The 24,136-nt window shown below is 45.1% G+C and overlaps 1 protein-coding gene across 1 annotated transcript in view; it reads right to left on the reverse strand.

Moving 5' to 3' along the window:
• The window catches only part of STON2 (stonin 2), a 151,269-nt gene extending 133,375 nt beyond the window's left edge, over positions 1-17,894 (reverse strand). The window contains exon 1 of the mRNA XM_030848686.2: positions 17,774-17,894. The gene's annotated coding sequence lies outside the window, so the exon portion shown is untranslated. The remainder of the gene's footprint in view (positions 1-17,773) is intronic.
• Between the last annotated feature and the right edge of the window lie 6,242 nt (positions 17,895-24,136).

Below are 24,136 nucleotides of genomic sequence, written 5' to 3' on the forward strand. Positions count from 1 at the left end.
CACCACGTTGGGCGGCTTTGGGACCTCATTTATGTGGTCACCTATGTGAGTGGTGTCTATGCAGTGTGAATCGCACAACCTGTGTAGCAGAAGGCAGCAACCTTCCCAGATGGGCGCTCGAAGGGTCCCTGAACAGAAGACTCCGCTGCGAGAGACACCAGGCAGGGTGTTCCGCTGCTGGTGTGTCCAGATCAGCTGGGCTGTCTCAGTTCATGGCGGGGCAGCAGTATTACCCGCACTGCCACCAACCTCTTTGGACCTTATGCAAACCCTACTTAAAGGAGTCCAGCTGGGACAACAGAATGTGGGATTATTGCAATTTACAGCACAGCTACAGGAACACGGAACTTTCATTTTAGAAGCTCCGGCCAATGGTCCCTATACCAAGAATAACAAGGATTAGAGGAAATAGAGCTCTAGGCCATAGATCTCAAGCTCGATGGGTGGCTCTATAATAAAGTGAGCTCAATATGGATTTGTGTAGAAAAACACAGAGCTTTATTCCCCCCAGGTAGATGACAAAGAGGAAAACTATATCCCTATCCTTCTTTTGTGGAAATGAAACTTTCCTCCTGGGCTGAACTGCCAACTCCTCTTTAGTCTTTCTACTGCCGTGTTCAGCATCCCTACTGCCCAGAAGCCCTCCCCAGCACTCCATCCCCTCCCAAATAACACTCCCACAGCGCAGTGCTGCACAACTCTGGGTGGCGCCATTCACGCACGAAGCAATGGGGACCCTGCCCCTTATCTGACTGCTGCCCTACGGGTGTAAATTCCAGCAGCCCTGAAATAGCACACGCCCTCCCACCTCAACATCCACACTTTAGAAAAAGAAAGGAAATGTCGAATGTTCAGGAGGAAACCTCCACTGGGAAAGAAGATGAAAGTAACTGGCTATGGCCATAAGAATCCTTGGGCTTATTCTTCACTCACCAGTGAAGCAACAGTGATAGGAAATAATAATTAAGCCTGGGTAATCAGGAGAATGGCAGCTGAACTGAGGGCAGAGAAGGTCCCAGTAAATAGCCTAGGGAAATTAGGAGTGTGGAATTAATTGGGACTGGGGGTGGGAAATGAGGTAATTTAGGATACGTTGAGATTCAAGGATTGTGAAACCAGAAGGTAGGTGTAGAAGATGTAGATTTGGGGCCTAGAGAAAAATTAGGGGTAAAAAGTTAGATTTTAGAGTCATTTTAAAAATGAAGATATATGAAGCCAAGGGAGTGAATAGGTTATCAATGGAGGAAGTAAAAAGACAAAAAAGACGTCTGACTCTTGGATTGTGTGGTGAGAGGAAGTAAAGCGGGGGCGGGGGGTGCAGAGTGTCCGTCAGATGGTTAGAGAAAAAACAGAGGCCTCTAGGATCATGAAGTCAAGAGAGAATTTTCAAGGTAAGTTTCTCTAGTGTTAAATGCTGTAAAGAGACATTTATGGGGCATGGATGGTCACTGCTGACCCTTAAGAAAGTTAACTGGAGTGGTGGCTCCTTGAGGGATGGTCCATGCCCTTTCTCACAGTACTGCCAAAGCTCCAGGCCGGCTACACAGAAGGAAAGCAACAAGCATTTGTGGAATAAAGTAAGGCAGCTAGACTGGAAGCCCGATTGCAAGGAGTTAATAATATACCACGATCGGACTTCCCTGGTGGCACAGTGGTTAAGAATCTACCTGCCAATGCAAGGGACATGGATTCATGCCCTGGCCCGGGAAGATCCCACATGCCGCGGAGCAACTAAGCCCATGCGCCACAACTACTGAGCCTGTGCTTTAGAGCCCACGAACCACAACCACCGAGCCCGAGTGCCACAACTACTACAGCCCACGTGCCTACAACCTGTGCTCCACAACAAGAGAAGCCACCGCCATGAGAAGCCCGCGCACCACAACGAAGAGTAGCCCCAGCTCACCGCAACTAGAGAAAGCCCGCATGCAGCAACGAAGACCCAACACAGCCAAAAATAAATAAATAAATAAATATTTTAAAATAATAATAATAATAATATACCATGATCACAGTTTAAAGTTTTACGACTCTTAATAGAGCTTTTGTAAAAAGAAGGCAAAAAATATCAGCGTACACATTGTTAATCCCGATTACAAGCATCTATGGAGGAAGTACTTTTCTATTTACTTGGCACAAACTGAAACTTGCCTCAGGGAGGGGGAAGCTCTTTCCTGGGATCTTCCCTGGCATGAATTCTCTGAATGACCATAACAAAATTGCAAAACTTTTCCGCTTTAGTTTCCACAAATTTATTAATTGGGGATTGATATAAATTTACTGAAAATACCTGGAAGGTGAGAAACAGACTTAACTGGTCTCAGACTCTATGTGGTTCTCACATGTTCTCCAACAAAATATCTAGCAGGTAAACACTACTTCCATGGAAGCTTTTTACCAGGCCCTCCCACCTGTTTTAGCAAGATTAAAACTAGGACTGAGACTTACCAAGAAAACACCTCTTAAAAACCCAATAAAACCTAAGAACTACAAAATCTCACCTTAAATTTGTTTTCTATATAGAGATGAACACTCTCTTATTCTCAAGTTGTATTTTAAAAATAGATAGTAACTATAGCAAATATCTTTTGACTGCTTACTCTGTAAGACACTGTGCTGAGGGCCTTACATGCATAATCTTATCTAGGCTTTACACAGTTTATAACAGTGCTATTATTAATGTCTACTTTTCAGATAAGAAAACCAAGGCTTGGATCTTTCTCAAGGCCACACAAGTAGTAACTGGAGCTAGACTTTAAACCCAGAATATATCACAAATCCTCATAAGGATCAATTTTCATAGATGTATAATATTCCACGGCATCACTGACATTTAAAGATACATGTTTGTTTGTTTTTTTAATTAGAAAGATCTCTTCAAATAAGAAATCATGGAACAGATGGCCAGCCTGCACAGGAATGAGGTCACAGGTTCCAAATGATGGATCTTGTTCTACTAATTAACCCATCTTCCCCGTTCCCCTAAATGAGGGGGTCCAATGCAGCATGGACAAGGAAGGATAAAGGGTACATGACTGCAGGCTCAGACTCCCAGCTAAGGCATGACAGATCCATACACTAGAGACCACCTGGCCTGTGGTGTTCCTTTCTCTTCTACCTTTATTGGCCCATTTTTCTAGAGAAATGGTGGTAGTTTGAATGTATGTTAGGCTGGATTCCTCAGAAAATAAGAGCCTGAGACCAAGCTTCTATGCCAGGGCTTTAGAGCACTCCCAGGGAAGCAAAAGTGAGGGAAGAAGAGAAATGAGGCAGCAAAAGCAAATGTACGACGGAGTGGGACTGGCTGTGACTTCACAAGAATCATAGCTTCGTGCTCGGTCACACGGGACGTCCCCAGAGAGGCTGTTAGGAACCGCAGCATCTCAAAAGCTTCCATCGGAGGAAATGGTGCTAGCAGAGGGAATGAATCTGCCAGCTCCTGCCTGTTTCTTGTTCCCCATTAGTCAAAGTTCACTCCATGGTGACCCAACTTCCCCACACGATTGGGATGTATCATCTGGTCCCTTTGGCAGCAGATGGGGAGGCCAGATCCCATACCCTGCAGGGTGGTTCTTCATTTGAGTCCAGAAGTGGTGGGAGGAACCCCAGCATGGCCTTGGATGGCAGGATGGTAGAGACCAGTAGAGCTGGGCACCACTGCATCTAAGAGACAGGTGGGGCTAAGAGAATCTGAGGTGGTACCTAAGCAGAAGCCAACACAGGAAGGTTAAACCTAGGCAGGAATCAATGCTGGTATGCAATCCCACATACACAGAACACAGAGAAGATGATCTATAGGTCTTTTTGAACTCTGGGCTATTTGTGCTCATTGAGTTTCTGCAGGTGTCATAGGACGTCACCCATTAATTTCTTCACCCATTCAATAGCATTTATTCAGCAGCTCCTATTGCTAGGCATATTCTAGTGAAATCCTAGGGATAGAGAGAGGGCTAAGACCCAGACCCTGCCTGGCAGAGGGAGACAGGCAAACAAAAGATGATCACAATACAGTGTGATCAGAGCTACCCCAGGGGAACCCAGCAGTGCCATGAGCACACAGAGGAGTCGCACCTCGCCCAGTCTTGGGGTCAGCGAAGAATAACTGAGGGAAGATGATACCTGGGCAGAGGCTTGAAAGGTGAACAGAAAGTAGAGGCAGGGGGAAAGGACTTGCAGTAATGGCATCTATAAGAACAAAACAGGACAATACAATATGGTCAATTAGAGGGTGCCATTTTACTTAGCCCTGTTTAAATGGATTGTGTTAACATGCAAAGCCACTGTTTGTTACCAAAAAAGGGTGCACAACGGACATCCCTGGCTCTTACATTCATCCCCAGACCTCCCTCCTACCTAACCCCCCGCCGAACATCACCCATCACTGACCCCAGCTCCCAAAGTATGCATCAGGGATGGGTTAGGATCTGGAGATAAGGCATGGTATGAGGGGAGATGGGGCTGAGAAATGAGGTTCAAGTTCAGAGATTCAGGGTTAGTGTTAGAAAAGGGGTGAGAGGTGGGGAGGGGGTGATGCAGAGCTGAAGTGATGGTATCTGTTTTGTACATGACTTAGAACCTTGAAGTGTATGATTTTTAATAAGTCCCCCACTCCAAACAGCTGTAATAAAGTGTAATGTGTTCATACAAAGTCTCGGAGATGAATAAAAACTTGATGTGTTTTCTGAACTATAGATAATTCAGTTTGACTGAAGTAATGAGTCAGATGGAGAGTAGTAAGAGAAGAGGCTGGCAAGACTGGGAGTCAGGTCAGACAGAGCCTTGCAGGCCATGCCAAGAAGGCTGGGTTTTGCCATAAAGGCAATGGAGATCAATTAAACAATTTTAAATGAGGAAATAACATGACTCAGTTGTATTTTACAAAGATCATTCTGGAAGCAATGAGGAAGGTGGACTGGAGGGTGGGAAGACCAGCTAGTAATTATAGTGATCAGGCATTGCAAGCTGAGGGATAAAAAGGGGGGATGTTTTTTATGAGCCATTTAAGATGTAAGATCATCAAGACATGGGGAGAAAGTCTATTTGGGGCTCATTTAGATTGAGGGAGTAGTGGTGGGTGGATAAAAAGGATCCTGGAAAACTGGATAGATTTTTGTGCTATTCACCAAGATGAGGACTTTAGGGGGAAGAATACTTGAGGGGTGGTAGGGATATGATGAGTTCAATTTTAGACCTGATGAGTTTGATGGGCGTACGGGACAACCACATTGAGATGTCTATGGGTCCTGTTCAATAGACAGGTTGAGAGCTCAGAAGAATTGAGATGAGCGTTCATCACACAGACTGACAGGTCACCCAGAGAGAATGTATAATATGAGGAGAAGCAAGAACCAAGGGTGGGAAGATCAACATTTACATGCTGGACTCAGGATAAACAGCCCGGCAGGAGTTCACTATAGATGCCTTCTCCTGTCACATTGTGGAGGCCAGGGCCAAAGTCAACCTCCCAATTGCAGGGAAACTCAACCCGGTTCGCTTAGAATCAAGAGGAAGACCAGGTAAAAGAGACATTAGTGTTCACTTCAGCTAGTGAACTCTTCAGGTAATACAGAGTTCAGGGAGCTCTGTAGGCTCCAGGATAAGACACAGAGAGGGAGAAGAACAGGAAGCATTCGACAGAAGCACAGGAGTCGTACATTTCTGGATTTCCAGCTTTCCAGCACTGGAGGAAGTAAAACCTTCCTCATCTTTCTGCAGCAGGGGCTTCACCTAAGATGTTTTACACACTGGTACTTCCACTACACATGCAATTCATCCATCAGGAAGGGGTCTCTAGTTAGGGCCAAGGCCAGGATACACTCTGGGCCTCCCCTCAGAACTTCTTAACCATTGTTGTTTTTTTTTTTTTGAAGTATGACTCTCTGGATTTATTTGAGATATAAATTAAGTCTTCATCTCTGGGTAAAAAACACATACATGCAACATTCTGTTTAATTTCAGGACATCTTTCCTAAGGTCCCTCCATGAATGCCCTAGGGATCTCCATACTCCCTGCTAAAAGCTCCACCCTAGAACAATTTATCTAGCTCATGTCACTTTCAGACCTTTCCAAACTAAGCAAAATCATTCCAGAGGAGCACAGCAGAAGGAAGCCAGGCACTGTGGCTTCTACTGACCCTGAACTGATAATTCCTTATTTCCATTTTCAGTAATGCAGAGGATATCTCCTTCCCTTTTCTAAGAATCCCTCCCCTCCCTCTTGCCCCAGCAAAACAGACACACAGGCATAAAACCAAAACAGCCCAGCCAAACACTAAAAACTCAGGCTACCGCAGTGGGCCTCACAGGCTGCAGCTACAGCCGGGCCCTGGGCTGATTGCAACGTTATTCCTGTGAAGCAGGCCCCTCACAAACAAGAGACCTCCCAGTTCACACTGCTGACGAAGGCAGGGGTACGTGAGCGTCTCCAATGGCCAGAGACAGCGGCAAGGAACAGGGCACACAGGGTGGGTCTCACACAGTGTGAAAGTTGAAGAAGTATCTGTTCACTGAGGGCTGGCCCTGCTTTTGTAGAGCAGGTCTTGGGTTTTGATGGGTGACATTCACTGTTGACACCTGGCACATTTTACAGATTGTAAATAGAGAGAGCAGATATGTTAAGTATTATGACTTGTAGACAAAATAATCCTCACATTATAAAACGTGAGCAACTTAGCACCTTGAAATGGTGACAACACACCCATCTCCACACTCCTAGTGTATTTCCTTCTTTTAAATTTATTTTTCTAATTTTTATTTATCTACCTACCTACTTATTTATTTATTATAAAAGGAATACAATCTCACTAAACAAAATTCGGAAAATATAGAAAACCAGTATAACCACTGGTGTACTTCTGAAATGATATGATTTCTAAAAATTCCCTTTGCATGTACCTTTTCAGCTTCCCAGGGACACTTCTATTGTTTAAGGGTAAAGAGTTCCTTTGGGTTGCGGGGGGGGGGGGGGGGGGGGGGCAGGGAGAGGCTGTCACCACAGACAAATGGGACAGAATCCTTTGACCTTGTGACTGCCTGGGCTCTCACCTCATGGCTAAGAATTATTTATTCTATTGTTTTTTCCAAGTTGACGGAAATTTCCCACAGTTTATGCCTATTCTCCTTACTTCCTCAACCTGAAAGACCAGAGAGAAAAATGTAATCACTGCAAACTCTTGCCTATTAATTCTTCTGCTTTGGTTATTTCTAATGTTTTCTTTCAGTCCTCACACCACCCACCTCCATCTGGAGAAGGTTTCTCAAAAATTCTAGCAGAGATTTAGACACCAACCACAACGTTACATATATTTGGTCCCGTCACCACTAATAGTAGTATTTCTTTTGGTAGACGTCTCGCTGACAGTAACTCTTGCAAAACAGAAAAGCCACAAATTCGTTGCATATAAACCACATATGCAAACACGGCAGACATTCTAATTAGAGAATTGAGAGACAAGACTTCAGAATTTCATTCGCCATATCTCTTGGTTCTTACTGAGCTTTGAGAGTGAGACGTTTTAAAAAAATTCAGAATTGTATTATTTGCTGAGTGAAAACCCAGTGTCTTAGATGCATTTTCCAACCAAGTGTAAAAGTCGAATTTAAAACAGTCGGGAGGATCAGTTCATTTATTGGAAAAGAGTGAGAACTTTCTTACCCGGCTCATAGTGGTAAAGAGCACGTATGAGGTTAGCATATATAATACTGAAACACTGACACTGCCAGGGATATCCATTTTTTTCCGTGTTTCTGTTTTCAGGTCTCTGAAGGCTTGTGCGTCTGTGATTCACATACCAGTTGCCACATCTACAGGCCAGATCTGATCTTTGGATGCAGTGTTTCAATTACAGAGGAAGTATAAGTGGCTGACATGTAAAATTTATTGCAGTACCCCCTTGACCTCACTCTTTTATTTTTAATAAAAAGAAGGAAGGAAAATAGCAGCAGTGTGGGTTAAATTAAAATGTGTTTTCCACCTCAGGCAAAATTCAAAGGGCTTTAAAAATTCCTCACTTCTCACACATTGGCACGAACAGGGAGAATTTCACAGTGATAAAGCGATTAACAGCTTCATAGCATTAATACAGCTGCACTTACTGAGCCCTCAAATCTCTGAGATGGGCATTTTTACTACCAGTTCCCATCTCAAGATAAGGAAACAGAGTGTCAGAGGGTAAGTAGCTTGCCCAAGGGCACAAAGCTAGGATGAGGTCAACTGGTATCTGATCAGAGTCTACTGACTCTGAAGTCCAAGCATTAACAGAACTCAGATGATAAACTAGCCAAAGAAAACACCAGCATTAAGTAGGTCCACCCTTCATTTCACACTTGCAAATCGAAGGAAAGAACAAACTAGAAAACTGGAAACAGCCTGACTCTTCCACTGGAGCTGGAATACCCCCTGGTTCAGCCCTCGGACTCTTCTTTGTCTGCTTCCATTCCTTCACGATGGCTTTGGATGCCATCTCTAGCTAGATGGAATAAACCACCACATAGAGGTTTCCAGCCCTGACTTCTCCCCTGACACCACTGATGCCCACAGAGCACCTTTACTTCAATGTCCAACAGGCCTCTCAAACTTAACATATCCAAAATTGAACTACTCTCTGTCTCCCAAAACCACTCCAGCAGAAGCCTTCCCCACCCAGGATGATGGCAGCTCTATCTCTCCAATAGCTCTGGGGAAAAAAAAAAAATCAAGTCATCCTGAACTTCCCTCTTCCTCTTACACTGTTTCTCTCATGTTCATTTCACAAAAAGGCAGTTTACAAACATATTTCTCATATGATTCTTTAAAATGGCAAACTCCACTAGTACAATTAATAATTATTTCATTTGCATGTAACTCATCATGAGTACCTTTACTAAAGCAGTCAGGTGAGCTTTATTCATCGTAGACAATGGAGCTTTATCCACTGTCTACCTACAAACAATGATGTTCACCTACTACTTCGTTTTTTATGTGTTATTTGATAAACACGTATGTAACACCTCCTATCTGCCAGCCGTTGATCTCAAAGTGCTTTACAACTCACTTAACTAACTCATGCACTCCTCAAAAGAACCCTATAAAGTAGGTACTATTATTAACCCATTTATTTAGATAAAGAAACTGAGGCACACAGAAGTTAAATAATGCCCAAGACCACACAATTCAAACCCCGACAGTCTGGCTCCAGAGTCCGCATAAATGAACCTACCATGTTATCTGGCTTTCTTATGGCCAGGACCTACCTCTGCCAAGTGCCCAGCCAGGACTGGCTGTACGTTCTCTGTCCTCTTCACAGGAGAGAAGCAACCAAATGACAGGGATCAGAGCCCCTAGTCCCATGAGCACAGTGCTATGCGTGATGGATGGTGCAGCTAGAGGAGCTGCTGCAGACACACCCGCCCACCTATGCCAATCAGGCTGATGTGAGTGACAGAGACACGCAGAATTTACGCTAACAGATCCCCACTCCCCAACTCACCCCCTTTCTGGATGATACTTTAGAACAAAAAATTTAAGGAGGACGAGATAGGGAAAAGAAGAGAAGGAAGTGTGCTTCAACAGCCCTGCTGATAGTGTGAACTGAGGGAGCAAAAACAAGGGCCGTTTCCTCCCACAGGGATCTCCGTGGGTGTGGTCAGAGTGCACAGACAGCCCCTGTTAACTCTTCCCAGCACTTTTCCTTTTGTTTCCAGATACAGTACAATAGTGACTAAGGGCACAGTTTCTAGAGCTAAGTGATTAAAAGAGGGTGCAAAGTCCAGGTCCACTACAACCTTTGACAAACTACCAACTCCAGCCTCTGCTTGTCTCGTCTGTGAACTGAGATCCCACTCTTCCCAACCGTACAGAGCTGAGACAGAAATTAAGTGAGATAATACGGAGTGAACTGCTAGCAAAGGACCTGGAATTAGTAAAACTCAATGAATAATAGCTATTGATAGTGATTTTGATAATTTTGATTAAAAAAGTTTTTCACACCTTTCAACTGCTCAGAGTCTGAAGTGGAGGGAGATGGAGGGACAAGGAGTAATGTCAAAAAAAATACTTTATGTTTGGGACTTCCCTGTTGGCGCAGTGGTTAAGAATCCACCTGCCAATGCAGGAGACACAGGTTCAAGCCCTGGTCCGGGAAGATCCCACGTGCCACGGAGCAACTAAGCCCGTGCACCACAACTACTGAGCCTGAGCTCTAGAGCTCGTGAGCCACAACTACAGAACCTGCGTGCCACAGCTACTGAAGCCCGCGCACCTAGAGCCCGTGCTCCACAACAAAAGAAGCCACCACAATGAGAAGCCTGTGCACCACAACGAAGAGAAGCCCCCACATGACACAACTCGAGAAAGCCCGTGCGCAGCAACGAAGACACAACGCAACCAAAAATAAATTAATTAACTTTTTAAAAAAATTCTTTATGTTTGGCAAAGATACAAGTCAAACTGTATTTCTGACAGCTCTGGGTTCACGAAACAGACAACATTTAAACAATGTATAACTGAATAAGCTATGGATCACCCCAGCCTTATCCACTTAACCACGGTATTATAATTTCCCTCTTTTAAAAACTTACGTCAGGAAAGACAGACAAACATATTCAGTTTCTAAAGCAAACAGAAATAAAATCTGTTTTCATTTAAAGCATCTCACTTTTTTTTTTTTAAAAGCAATTAGCTAACTTCAAAAGGCAGCCAATGGAGTGATTCTATCCTGCTGGTAAGGGTCTGGTGTCTCACTTCAAAGTTCAAGCAGATTGAAAGCCACTGATAGTCCTGCTATACTGGTTGGCATTTGGCATGAAAAGTGCTGAGATTGCTGTTTCATTCAGATGGGAGTGTTTGCACAGACCCACAGCACTGAAATGGTACTTTCTTACAGTGAGAGCCAGGATTAAGCCTGAAAGAGAAGGGTGTAATTATCTCATCCCCAGATTAAAATTAACGAGGACCTCTTGGGGTTACAGTTGAGGGCCTCCATGGGCTACAATAATAGATGGAGAAAATCTTAACTAAATGTCAAGGACCCAAGTTCTTAGAGCCACCATCCCTATGGAGATCTGCAAAGCAAATGACGCTGGGAACCACCAAATGTCAGGGAGGTGGGATCCAGGGATGTGGACGTGCCAGGGTATTCTTGCATGACTTTAAACAAGTCACTTGACTTTCCCAAGTCATTTTGCAAGTGGAGAGAGACCAACCACCTGCCAGTTTGACAGAGTTTATGATAGGATTAGATTGTATTGATAAAGTGGTGCGTCATCCTTAGCTCCAAAGTGCTTTCCTACTAATAAAATGAAATGTTAAGAAGGTCAAATGAGAGTCCAGTGTTACTCATCTTCTAATGAATCAAATGGCTTAATTTGTCAGGAGCTGTAAGCCGTCAGAATATTCGTTTTTGTTTTTGTTTTTCTTTTGCGGTACGCGGGCCTCTCACTGTTGTGGCGCGGGCCTCTCATTACTGTGGCCTCTCCTGTTGCGGAGCACAGGCTCCGGACGTGCAGTCTCAGCGGCCACGGCTCACGGGCCCAGCCGCTCCGCAGCATGTGGGATCTTCCCGGACCGGGGCACGAACCCGTGTTCCCTGCATCGGCAGGTGGACTCTCAACCACTGCACCACCAGGGAAGCCCCCGTCAGAATATTTGGATTAGATGGTCCGAGGGCGCTCAAGAAAGGAAGACCTCAAGAAGCTCAGGCTTCCCTTCTCCTCTCTTACTTGACCCCTTCACTCCAGATACAGAAGTCGAATCACAGTCCTAAACAAGCCTGTGCTGACCAGCAGAGCCACAGATCACTTAGGTCCATTCCCTAAACCCCAATGCTCCACCCAAATGCTACTTCTACCTCCGATCTAGTGCGACTGCTCCTCCATGAGCCTTCCCGTCCAGGACAACCTCAGAAAGATCCCATCTCTGGATTCACAGCATGCATACCCCCTTTTATTATATGCCTACTCTTGGCCTCACTGTTACGTACCTATTATTAATTTTGCGTAAATATTATGCCTTTTCTCTCTCAGATTAGAGGCCGTGTCAGAGGACTAAGTACTACACTTTTCTGAATTCCTCATGATGTCTTCCTCGGAGCCTTGCACCTAGAAGATGCTCAATGCCATTCACATGAAGCCACCTTCCAAAGATTTTACTGGGCCATTAGCAATCTGCCAAGTAGCTTCACACTCCTCATTGTGACTAAATATTGTAAAGAACATTGACCATCTGTTACCTGTTGGTGAGGCCACCTCAGTGCACACAAGTCTGCGTTGGTGCAGGGCTGGCTGAAGTGACAGAGGTGTACACAATGGACAAAAGATTCATGGGACTTAGAGTTTTCAATCCTGCCCTTCTTTTATCTGTCTATAGAATTTTGGTTGTTTCTATCTACGTTATTATATTTCAGAAAGACAACAATAGCACTGGAAATCTACCACCAGAAATTGCTAGACATTGAATATATATATGGTATACATTATAGCATTTATTCAAATAAACATAGAGTATACTAGTTATCTAGTTATTTAATATGTATGTTACTTAAACATCAAATTTCTGGATAAATGCTAAGCAACAGTGAATAGTAACACTTTCTAATGACTATGATCAGTGTTTTAAGTCCCTCCTGGCTAGTTTAAGTGTCCCTTTCCTCACTGGCTCTCACTCATGTCTAGGGTTTTGTTTGCTACATCTTTTGAAACTTTAGACCAAGTTTCCTGGAGACCTGAGATTGAGGGAACTGCAGGAGTTCACCGTACAGTTGACCAAGAGAAGGTAGCACTAAGGCCAACCCTGCAGGAAGAGGCGAAACAGCTGGCCTTCCAAAATTACCTGGACAGGGAAACAGACAGATCTGACCAACAGAGTTGGCCTCAGGCCTGCTGGACAGAGGTTATGGTTCCAAGCTTTCACATCCCCCCTCTGGAGGTACCCAGAATCCTGGGGAATTCTCCCGTCTCCAAGAGCACACCGTTAAGGTGTCATTTGTCTGTCAAATCTCTATTAGGGGGCTTCTCTGGTGGTACAGTGGTTAAGAATCTGCCTGCCAATGCAAGGGACACGGGTTCGAGCCCTGGTGCGGGAAGATCCCACATGCCGCGGAGCAACCAAGTCCATGCACCACAACTACTGAGCCTGCACTCTAGAGCCCATGAGCCACAACTACTGAGCCCACGCGCTACAACTACTGAAGCCCGCAAGCCTAGAGCCCACGCTCCGCAACAGGAGAAGCCACCGCAATGAGAAGCCCGCGCACCTCAACGAAGAGTAGCCCCCGCTCACCGCAACTAGAGAAAGCCCGCAGGCAGCAATGAAGACCCAATGCAGCCAAAAACTAAATAAATAAAATAAATAAATTTATTTTAAAAAAATCTCTATTAGGAAAAGTATCTTTTCAAATCTCACTCACTTCGCATTATAGCTTAGGCCCACCATGACATTTCTTACTTTATACAAATTTAATAGGCATAGAATTTCCAGTATATTCAACACCCCAATGGACCATTTTACACTCATGCCACCTTGAAACAAATACTGTAACCCGCTAGCTAGCACTCAAAATGTTGACCCTGAAAGTATTTCATTCATTCACATGGTGTCTGTTGGGCAGGCATATCACTGATTATCTAGACCCCAGTAGAGTTCAAACTTTTGTCACATCCAAGATTGAGAAAAATACAGCAAAAAGAAAACAAACCCTCACGATGCTTTATTTCTTCTGTCACGTTGTACACGCCAACATATTTTCTCCTTAACGTCTGATCTTGGAAGGCTCTCTCATTACAGGAATGCTCTCTCATTACAGGAGCAGTGAGTCACAGATAAGGGAACTGTCACAACTTGCGCCAGCCATTAGTATAAGCCAAACCATGGATGACTTTGGGTTCTCAGGGGGTTATTTATCTAGGGGGGTTGATCACAATTTGCATGATCATACGGTACAGATGTTTATTCGTGAACGTGACCTCAAGAGAAGAGAGCAATTTCTTGGTCTGACTACTTTAAAATTCAGCCAAATGTCCACCCAGTGGGCCAACCCAGCTCCAAAAGATATCAGAACTGGGATGACAAGCAGTGAGATGGATCAGGGTGGGAAATACACTGGCCGACTTGAGTGCAAGGTCTGGAACCAGGCAATGTGCTCGCTGACAGGGAGTCAGGGCAGAATCACAAGGGAGGGGATAAAGCAGCACTTGCACACTTCTTACCTCTCAGAATCTGAGCTTTTTTCATTTCCTCACTGTGAGAATTGCATCTGCAATTCAATATACACCTAGAGACTCAGTCACTCTTACAGACCCCACTGTTTGTGGCCAGAGCCAGCCTTCAGCAAAACTGCCACAGGGATTATGCTGGGACCTTCCAGATTTTTTTCCTCCTTCCATTCTATTCCGGCCTTTCCCTCAACTATGTCTTAATTTCTCCCTTTAATTCAGTGGTTTTCAAAGTGTGGTCTCTGGACCAGCAGCAGCAATATCACCTGAGCACCCCTCAGAAATGCTTGTTCCCAGGCCTACTGGTTCAGAGATTCTGGGGGTGGGGCCCAGAAATCTGTGTTTTTTCAAGCCCTTTAGGTGATTCTAATGCACCCTAAACTTTGAGAACAGCTGCTTTAGGTGACAATTATAAAATAAGGACTTTAAGATGAGAGAGACATCCATTTTAGGAGAAAACTTGTTAAGAAGACAAGCCACCCAAGTGCCAAATGAGCCACTTCTAGGAGTGGACTCAAGTCATGTGACAGATAGTGAGAGATCTGAGGCTGCTGTGTTAGTCCGAGCCCTCATCATCTCTTACCTGTAAGTCTCACCTATTTCATTCTTCCCACTTTGCTACGAGAGATGTGTGCTCAGCCTGAACATTTGATCATACCAAACCCCAACTTAAAATCCTTCAGCATAACACAACATTGTAAATCAACTATACTTCAATTAAACAATTAAAAAAAAAAAAGAAAAACCTTCAGCGGCTGTTCCCTGCCCATAGGATAAAGTCCCAAAACCCTGGCACACAACCCAGGGCCCTGCAACATCTGCCTCTAGGACACCTTCCTGGTCTTGTTTCCTTCTGCACTTTCCCTCCTAATCAGCTCTGCCTCACGGGTTTGCAGGAGGCTTACGAGTCCCCATACCACTGACATCAGTTTTGGCCATGTGACTTACCTTGGCCAACAGCATGAGAACTACTACTTCTAAGCAGACATTAAGTACTATAATAGTTCTGTTCCGTCATGTTCTCTTTTTCTCCCTTTCCCATAAACAAGATTAGTATTGTCCCAGAAACAGGCTGTTTCTTAAGCCTTAATAGACCCCCAGATAAAGACAGATGAGAAGTAGAACCGAGAGTGACCTACCCTGGACACACAGCATATGTGAGAAATAAACTTTGGTGGTTGTAAGCCACTGAGATTTGGGGGATATTTGTTTATTTTGCCTAAGATGACTATTATAGCACTTCTGATATCCCATATCCTCTCTATCTGGACTTCTCCCCTCTGCCCTACCCTTCCTTCTAATCCCACCTCAACTCTGTTTGCACAAGAGAACTGCTCATTAGTCTACACTCAGCTCAAGTGTATGCCCTCAGTAAAGTCTTTTTTTTTTTTTTTTCTTTCCCAGGTACAGCTGATCATTCTCACCTTGCGGACCTCCTCTGCATGCTACAGATCTATAACTACATGCCCGGAACGGTGCTAGGAGCTTTCTATTCATTAGCACCATCCTTAGAACTCGTCCAAAAAAAATGTTTTTTTGAGTCCTCATTTTACAACGTGAGAGACTTTGGCTCAGATAAACAAAGCAACTTGTCCAAGTTTCCCAGCCATCAGCCACAGAGACAGAGTTCTCACCAGGGGTGGGTCTGGCTCTGAACTCAGCAATCTTTCCCCTGCCCCACGCGTCTCTCTCCCTCCTCCAGCACGAAGCTTTCAAATCCTCCCACTCAGGTGAAGAGAGTAGGTCCCCTCATCAACACCTGAAAAGGCTGCTGAATTAATCTGACACTTGAAAGATTTGCATCTGGAAGTGGGCTTCTTACCCTCTGAGAAGATAATCACTATCTCTAAGTGGATGTATTTATTCTAAGCCTCCTGGCAAATGCGCTGGAGACCCTAGGAGAACTGGGGCCCTTTGTCTGTGCCCTTTCCCCACGTCCCAGGTTATGCGGGTAATGTGCTGGAAAAGACAGGTTCCCACTAACATCACCCTAGAGAATTTTTAGTAAGGTCCTTTTGGGTTTGTTAGAGGGTAGGAAGCAAGTAAGTAGCAGAGGGCTCAGAAATCCAGCAAGTCTGATACACATTGATACTTTAGCTTTTAAAAAGACAAATTCATGGAGTGAAACGTTTATCTGACTTTTCAAATTAAACAAGGAAAGTGACACAGTGGCAAAGAACTGAACCAGACCACCTAGGTAGAAAACGGGGGAAAAAAATCGCCTAAAGTGGGAAGTGCAACTTTGGGTTTCTATGAGCTGCTGGCATTCTGTTGTGTGGTTGGGCTGTTTGTTCTTTTCTTCTCTCTCTCTCCTTTTAAACTTTACTTGTTTAAGGGAGGAGTAGGAAGTATAAGAACCTTCACAGTTTCCCCCCAAATCAGCGATATTAATGAAAGATTGAACAAAGTACCATGATATTCTTTTCACAGAACATTCATACCATTTTTTTCAAATGTTACAAAGTTTTCTGATACTAATTGGAATCCATTTATCTCTCTCACCATTCCAATGAAGGTTTTTGGTTTTTTTTTTAATCCCAGGACCTTTAAATGATACCATCCTTAACATTATTAACAGTATTTTTCCCTTTCAAGTGTAAAAAGCTGTTCGGAGCTCCAAATAGTCACTGGGCCGGTTTGGACACGTCTGATTTACTCTTTAAAAGACCATCCACTCCGTGTAATAAATCCTAAGAGCCAGCGTTTATTGAGTACTTAGCGCTGTCCTGAGTGTTTTTCAGCATTGGCTCATTTACTCCTCAAAACAACTCTATCAGGCAGGTAAAAGCATTGTCGTGCTTTACAGATTAGAAGAGTGAGGCACACAGAGCACGAAGGACCTGCCTAAGAGAAAAAGAGACAGGCAGAAGCCACCAGCTGCACAAGAGCACAGTTAATGATTCACTCACAGCCCTCGGGCAGCTCCTTTTAGTAGAGGCTGCAACACACGGACACACACACACACACCACATCAACTCTCTTCATCTCAGTGAGAGGCCGGTGTCCTGCAAATTGCTTGGCAACGCGAGGAGGAAACTCCATCCAAAGCCCGGGTCCGCCGGGTCCAGGCCGCCTCTGGGCGCTGTCCAGCGGGCAGCGCGCCTGAGAGGCCAGGCTGGGGTCCTGTCTCCGGACAGCCCGAAGGTGGGGCAGAATGCCAAACCGGGATTTCTGGCGCAGGGGGACGGGGGGGGGGGTGTTGGGGGAGAAAAGCACCGTCCGCAAGTACACCTGTTGTCGCCTCCCTTACTCAAGCCAATGAAGACGTCGCGGGGACTCAGATCTCGGGGAAGACGCCCACTGGCAAACAGCGTCTGTGTATGAGTGTGGGTGTCGCAGGTGTCTTGTCCACCCCCGCCCGCCTTAGGCCGACTCACCTCACTCCCTCTCACCCCTGGACGGCGGCGGCTGGTGGAAACGCGTCTCCCGGGGTCTCCGGCCGAGGTAGGCGTCAGGGCGCTAGGGGCTCGGGCAGCGCCAGCGGCGCTAGGACCTAGCGGCCAAGTCGCCCCCCGCCCGCTCCACCTGCGGGGCCCCTCTCCCCGGGCACGCTCACCCTCCCCGTGCGGGGCGCGGGCTCGGTTACCTGTGACGCCGCCCGCAGGTTCCAGAGAGTCGGCTGGAAGGTCGCCTCGGCAAAGCGGGCTGCGCTGGCCCAGGGCTCCAGTCCGCAGTGAGGCTCTCGCCGCCCTCCCTCCCAGTCAGCCCCGCCGCCCGCTTCACAGTCTGAGCTCGCTCTGCGCCCGCCAGCTCCCGGCGCCGCTCCCGCCGCTCCTGATTGGCCGCAGCTCGCGCCCGAGCTGCGCCCTGATTGGGCAGCCGGGAGCAGGGGCGGTGGGGCGGGCCGGGCGCCGACCGGACCTGCTCCCGGCGACCCTCGCACAGCAGCCTCGCATCTCCGGTGCACCCAGATGTCCCAATCCAGACGCTGAAACCGGGATCCTTCCCCTCCGCGCGAGTGGAGTCCAGGCACGGGGCGGAGCAGAAAGCGTTGTTGCAAAGTAGCAGGGGGATGGCAGGGAGTGGAGATCGCCTAGGAGTCTCTCCCACACCGCGTGTCAAGGCAGGACGGTAGAGATCATTGCTTCTCCGGTGTCGCTCCTACATTTGACTTCACGTTCATTTAATACTTTTACTATAAAAAGGGCGTAGGACGCAGGGCAGTAGCTTATAAACAGTGGGTGCCAAATTGTGTTCGTGGACCCAAATCGTACTTGACAAGCAATCTTTTGTGGTGCAACCAGAGCTTGCGAAGAGTAAGCGACTTGTCCAAGGTCCTAATCACGTTAACAAGTTATTAAGGACGAGAAGGACGACTAGATCTTCCTTTACAAGGAATTTATACCTAGCTAGGGAGATGAGCCTGAATAATAATAATAACAATAACAACAACAACATCAACCCTAACGTTTCCGTGACGCATATTATTTGCCAGTCACTTTTCCAAATATTTTACATATATTAATTCAGAAATACAGGAAACATCTGTCATAAGGATGTCCACATGTCCCGTGTGGACAAGTGACATCAGCTCTGAGTATGGAGAGATTTTCATCTGGAAGACACACTCAGTAACTCCACACTGCGATGCAGAGGCACAAGTTAGAATGGAGAGGAATTGTTGGGAATAAAATTATTTCCATCTTCATTTCTTCTTGCATTTCATAGTCTTTAGTCCTCCCAACATTTTCTCCCACCTGCAATGAACCTTTCTAAAGACTAAAAACAACTACTGTAAATCAGGGTGCTCCCAGAACTTTGTTCTACCGCTCAGAAAAGGACGCCCCCGCAAAACACCCAGATAGACAATGAGTAGAAATAAATAGCAGTTTCTATTTCAGGAACTTTGACTTCGGTTGCAGTAATGTCTTCCTGACAGCAAGTATGTAACCATTTTCCTGCAGGTATTTCCCCCAGTTCTAGCTTCCTATGTTGACAGAACCCTTGAGTGAGAAATTTCGTTTGATAAAGAAGATAAAAGACCCTAGTGAAAACCAGCTTGACCCATTCTAAACAGCCTGATTTTTGCCCTCGCGTGAGCTGAAAGACATTTACTTTGAGGAGCCCAAGACTCCTGGAGGAAATTAGCTCCGTTTTCTCCAGTTTATATCAATGGACAATCAATTCACTTTATATTGAAAAGATGTACTGGGCATAGGTGAAGCCTAAGCCTCACCTGGTAAAAACCTGAGGGCACAACAGACCGTACGAGGAAGTTTCTTTCACCAGCATCCCTCCCCAAGCATCAGTTCCTCACTTTCCATGGCTGTGGCTTTTGCCAAAGCAGAAATTCCATTTGGATTGGTCATACTGTCACTCCAAAGAAAGGCTACTTCAGGCAAAGAACTAGGCTGACCCAAGACGATTTCTTAAATGGATCAACCCTGGTATCATCACACTAAACTCAGCCCTCTGGAAGGATAAGTGGAAGAAGAATCTGGATTCCATCACATTCACTCTGGAATCTTCCTGTGGGCAGAAACCCTTTATGTAACCATCTATGCCCTGTGTCATCTAGCAGAATGCTTTGTTTAGTTCTAATTCCTGTGTGGCACTTCTTCCCTGGCGACTTCTACTTAGCACTAGAGACTCAACTAATGTAGCTCTTCCTCCATGAGGCCTTCGCTAACTCTCCCAGGCAAAGGTAGTCATCCCCCTACCTGTGTTATATCCTCACTACAGCATTCTAGTTCCCATGGCTGTCAGGCAATGGAAAGTAATAGGTATTCAATAAACATGAACTGATTGGCTAAAATTGCTGACAGGTTAATAGGGTAGTATTAAGGAGACTGGGGCCACATCCCTATCCTGGTCAACAGGGCATCCTGCAGTTCCAAACTGAATGGATATTTAATGTGAGTCAAAGTGATCATCCAACCCAACAGTGAGTAGGGAGTTTCTGTATGTCAAGCACTATCAGGTAAAGAAAATAATAGTTCTCTCTTAAATATATGCAAAATGAAATGGTGCAGCTGATTTAGAAAACAATTTGACAGTTCCTCAAAGAATTAAACATAGAGTTACCATATGACCCAGTAATTTTGCTCCTAGGTATATACTCAAGAGAATTTAAAACATATGTGCACACAAAAATGTGAACACAGATGTTCATGGCAGCATTATTCATAATAGCTGAAAAGTGCAAACACCCCAATGTTTATCAACTGATGAATGGATAAACAAAATGTGGTGCCTCCGTATGATGGAATATTATACAGCTATAAAAAGGAATGAATACTGATACAGTACATGTTACAACATGGAAGAACCTTGGAAACACTGCGCTAAGTGAAATAAGCCAGACACAAAAGCCCACATACTGTATGATCCCATTTAGATGACATTTCCAGAATGGGCAAATTTATAGAGACACAAAGCAGATTAGTTGTTGCCAAGGAGCCAGGGGAAGGAGAAATGAGGAGTGACTGCTTCATGGATCTGGGGTTTCCTTTTGTGGTGATGAAAATATTCTGGAATTAGATAATGGTTATGGTTGCACAACTTTGTGAATATACTAAAAATCACTTGAATTGTTATTTTTTTTTATGTTTGGCTGCATTGGGTCTTCATTGCGGTGTGCGGGCTTCTCATTGTTGTGGCTTCTCTTGCTGCAGAGCATGGGCTGTAGGTGCATGGGCTTCGGTAGTTGTGGCGCACGGGCTTAGTTGCTCTGCGGCATGTGGGATCTTCCCGGACCAGGGCTCGAACCTGTGTCTCCTGCATTGGCAAGAGGATTCTTAACCACTGCGCCACCAAGGAAGTCCCTGAATTGTTTTTTTAAAAAAGTCCACACCATGCATTCTGAGGGTGCAGAAACTGTCAATGAAGGAAATGTCAGTCAAATCCTAAAGTGTAGTAGCTAAAAGTATAAAAGTGTGGAGAAACAGAAAAGCCAGTGAAAAACAGCTAAAAGTCAGATTGTCTTCCCCTCACGCTCTAGCTTTCCACAGCCCAGAGGAGATTTACTCCTTAGATCTGTATTGTCCAAATGAACATTCTATGGTAATGGACATGTTCTCTATCTGAGCTATTTATTATGAAAGCCACTAGGCACATGTGGCTATTGGATACTTGCAATGTGGTTAGTGCGACTGAAGAACTGAATTTTAAATTGTGTTTAAATAGCTACCTGTGGCTAGTGGCTACTTTACTGACAGGGTAGCGTTTGCTGGTTTAGAGGGCTAGAGCCATCTTCACTGGCAGTTTGGAACAACACTGGAAGGCATCGGAGGGGGAGAGTCTATGTCTTTATGTCCCAAAGCCCAGCCCAACAATATACCCACTAGAAATCCTTCAATACCATCTCACTCCTCCCAACCTCCTCCCTTCTGTGAACTCAATGAACTTCAGTCAAAATACAGTGTTTAGTTTTGTCTTTATGGCAAGGTGCTTCCATTCAATAAATATTTATGGACCAAGCGCCCTGTGGAATTCTGGGAAGAGAAAGGTATGTAGACAATGTCAGCCAAGTTCCCAAGGGTTGTTCTTGACAAGGCTGAAAGGATGAAGGGACAAGAGAAATCCCTTACAAGGACCTGGTTCCTTTCCTCCTTCCCTCCAACATTTCCTACTCATACATACACATACTCTTCCAAGTGGGAAATCTTGCTATTAAGATGTTGAAGTGGGGCTCCCCTGGTGGCGCAGTGGTTGAGAGTCCGCCTGCCAATGCAGGGTACACGGGTTCGTGCCCCGGTCCGGAAAGATCCCACGTGCCGCGGAGCGACTGGGCCCGTGAGCCATGGCCGCTGAGCCTGGGCGTCCGGAGCCTGTGCTCCGCAACGGAAGAGGCCGCAACAGTGAGAGGCCCGCGTACCGCCAAAAAAAAAAAAAGATGCTGAAGTGATGCGAAGAATCTTTATTTAGATTTCCTGTTTCCCACTCAAGCCTTTTAACGTCCTTAACTCCCTCAATACACCTTCTAGTTCATGTTGCTCTTTCCCTTCTGTGAACTCTCTTTGAATTTGAAATCAATAGAACGTAATGACTTTCTAAGTGTTCTTCTGTAACGTGGTGTCCCCACCGCAAGATTCATTTGTTACACAAATGTTTATTGAACTCCTGCTTATTTCTGTGCCAGAATAGTCCTAGGGACCATGGATGAAAAGAAAGACAGGGTCACTGGGCAGCTTAGCGCCTAGTGAAAAGACCCACAAAGAAACTGTTCTACAGAGTTTGGCTTAGATGTGTAAGAAGGTTTACTGAAAGCACAGGGCAAGGAACAAATGAGTATACATAGAGAAATCAGGGAAAGTTTCTCAAAGGAGGTGACATTTGAACTGAAGAAATTTGAAAGATGAATAAGAGTTTTTAAAACATTTTTTTAAAGTAAGATGTTATTCTTTTTAATTGAGGTATAATTGACTTATATTAGTCTCAAGTGCACAACATAATGATCCAATGTTTGTATATATTGTGAAATGATTATCACTTTTTAAAATGTAAGATGCTATTTTTTTCTTTACAACTTAAAAAAATTTTTCACTTATTTATACTGTCCACCTCCCAAAGTTGGATTTGAGGCAGTATGTCAAGAAAAGCTCTGGGGACCAATGTTTGAAAGAATGCATTAACATCAAAGTCCAGCTCAACATCTGTGACAATGGTTTGCACTGCTAACAAGGGTATTAACTGGACAGTCACTCTGGCTGCCCTCAAGGCTTAATCCTGAGAGCAAAACAAAATAAATATGTCTCTCTGATCTCAAGAAGTTTAAAATGTCTCACCTGTACTATTGCAATACACTTCTCGTTGGTCTCTTGTGTTTAATCTTATTTTCTTCTATTCCAGTGTATCCTAAATTTCAGTCATCTGTGTCCCACCATCTGTCACCCTTCTTGCAGATGTACCTCATTCTCCATGTATCAACTGTGATATTATATACTTAACTGTTTCTTTAAACTGGCTCTCATTTTGCTCAACTTTATTGAAGGGCAATTTTTATATCATTGTCATCAGTGGAATACCAGTATCAGTTGCCATAAATAGAACATTGACCACAAAAATAGTACAATGAAAATAAAACCATGTTATCTAATCTTAGCTGGATACTGTTGGCTGCTGAAAGTTCTGAGTTTGAGGCCCTGCTTTTTCTTTGCTAAACACTGCTCTGATCCATTCCTCTCAGAGCTATCAGAATGATCTAACATGTAAATGCTATCATTTCTCTCTCTCTTATCCAAAACCCTTCAGTGGCTCTTCATTGCCAGGTCTTCTCTTGAACTCCAGGTTCTATTCACTACATTCCTAGAATGCGATCTTTCAATGTCAACCACACCCCTGCCTGCCACGTACTGCCCAGAGGGGAGGACAGGATGGATGAGAAGAACAATCTCATTCACTCGACGAATGTCCATCCCTCGTCGATACAACTTAAGATTGATCAGGGAGAGCACGATGTCACCACACTGATAGAGACAAGAGAGGACATCAACCAGAGAAGCCTGTTGGCATTGTGGAGCAATGGGCTGGAAAGCCCCAGAAGGAAATAGGGATGATCACCCTGGAGGACGGGCGGGGAACCCATGGAGAGGAGGGGGTCCCTGCCCTGGGTGCCCGCACAGAGTAGAGAATGCCTCAGATAGACCAGAGGCAGCACCATAGTTGGAATATTGCCAGTCAAGACCAATGCAGGGGCCCACAGGTGCAGCTCAAGTCAAATTTCGGCAGTGAACTGTCAGTGGCCCAGAGCCCTGAACTTATCCTGCGTATGATTTGAGTGAGACATCCAAAATCAGTACACCAGGACCATTCTGGCAGCCCATCTTGTGCAATCCTGCAAAAGAAATAGTGCACAGGCCAGTGAAGCAATCCATGCTCCAGGCCAGCCTCCTGGATGGAGCACCCAGCCACAGGGTACCAAAAATCCCGGCCGTATGAATCTAAGAGCTCCTTGGGGCTCTGATCAATTCCATGTGCACATAGGGAGTCCAAGAGTGCTTACAAGGGG

This window comes from Globicephala melas, chromosome 2 (genome assembly GCF_963455315.2).
Source record: "Globicephala melas chromosome 2, mGloMel1.2, whole genome shotgun sequence".
Classification (NCBI taxonomy): Eukaryota; Metazoa; Chordata; class Mammalia; order Artiodactyla; family Delphinidae; genus Globicephala; species Globicephala melas.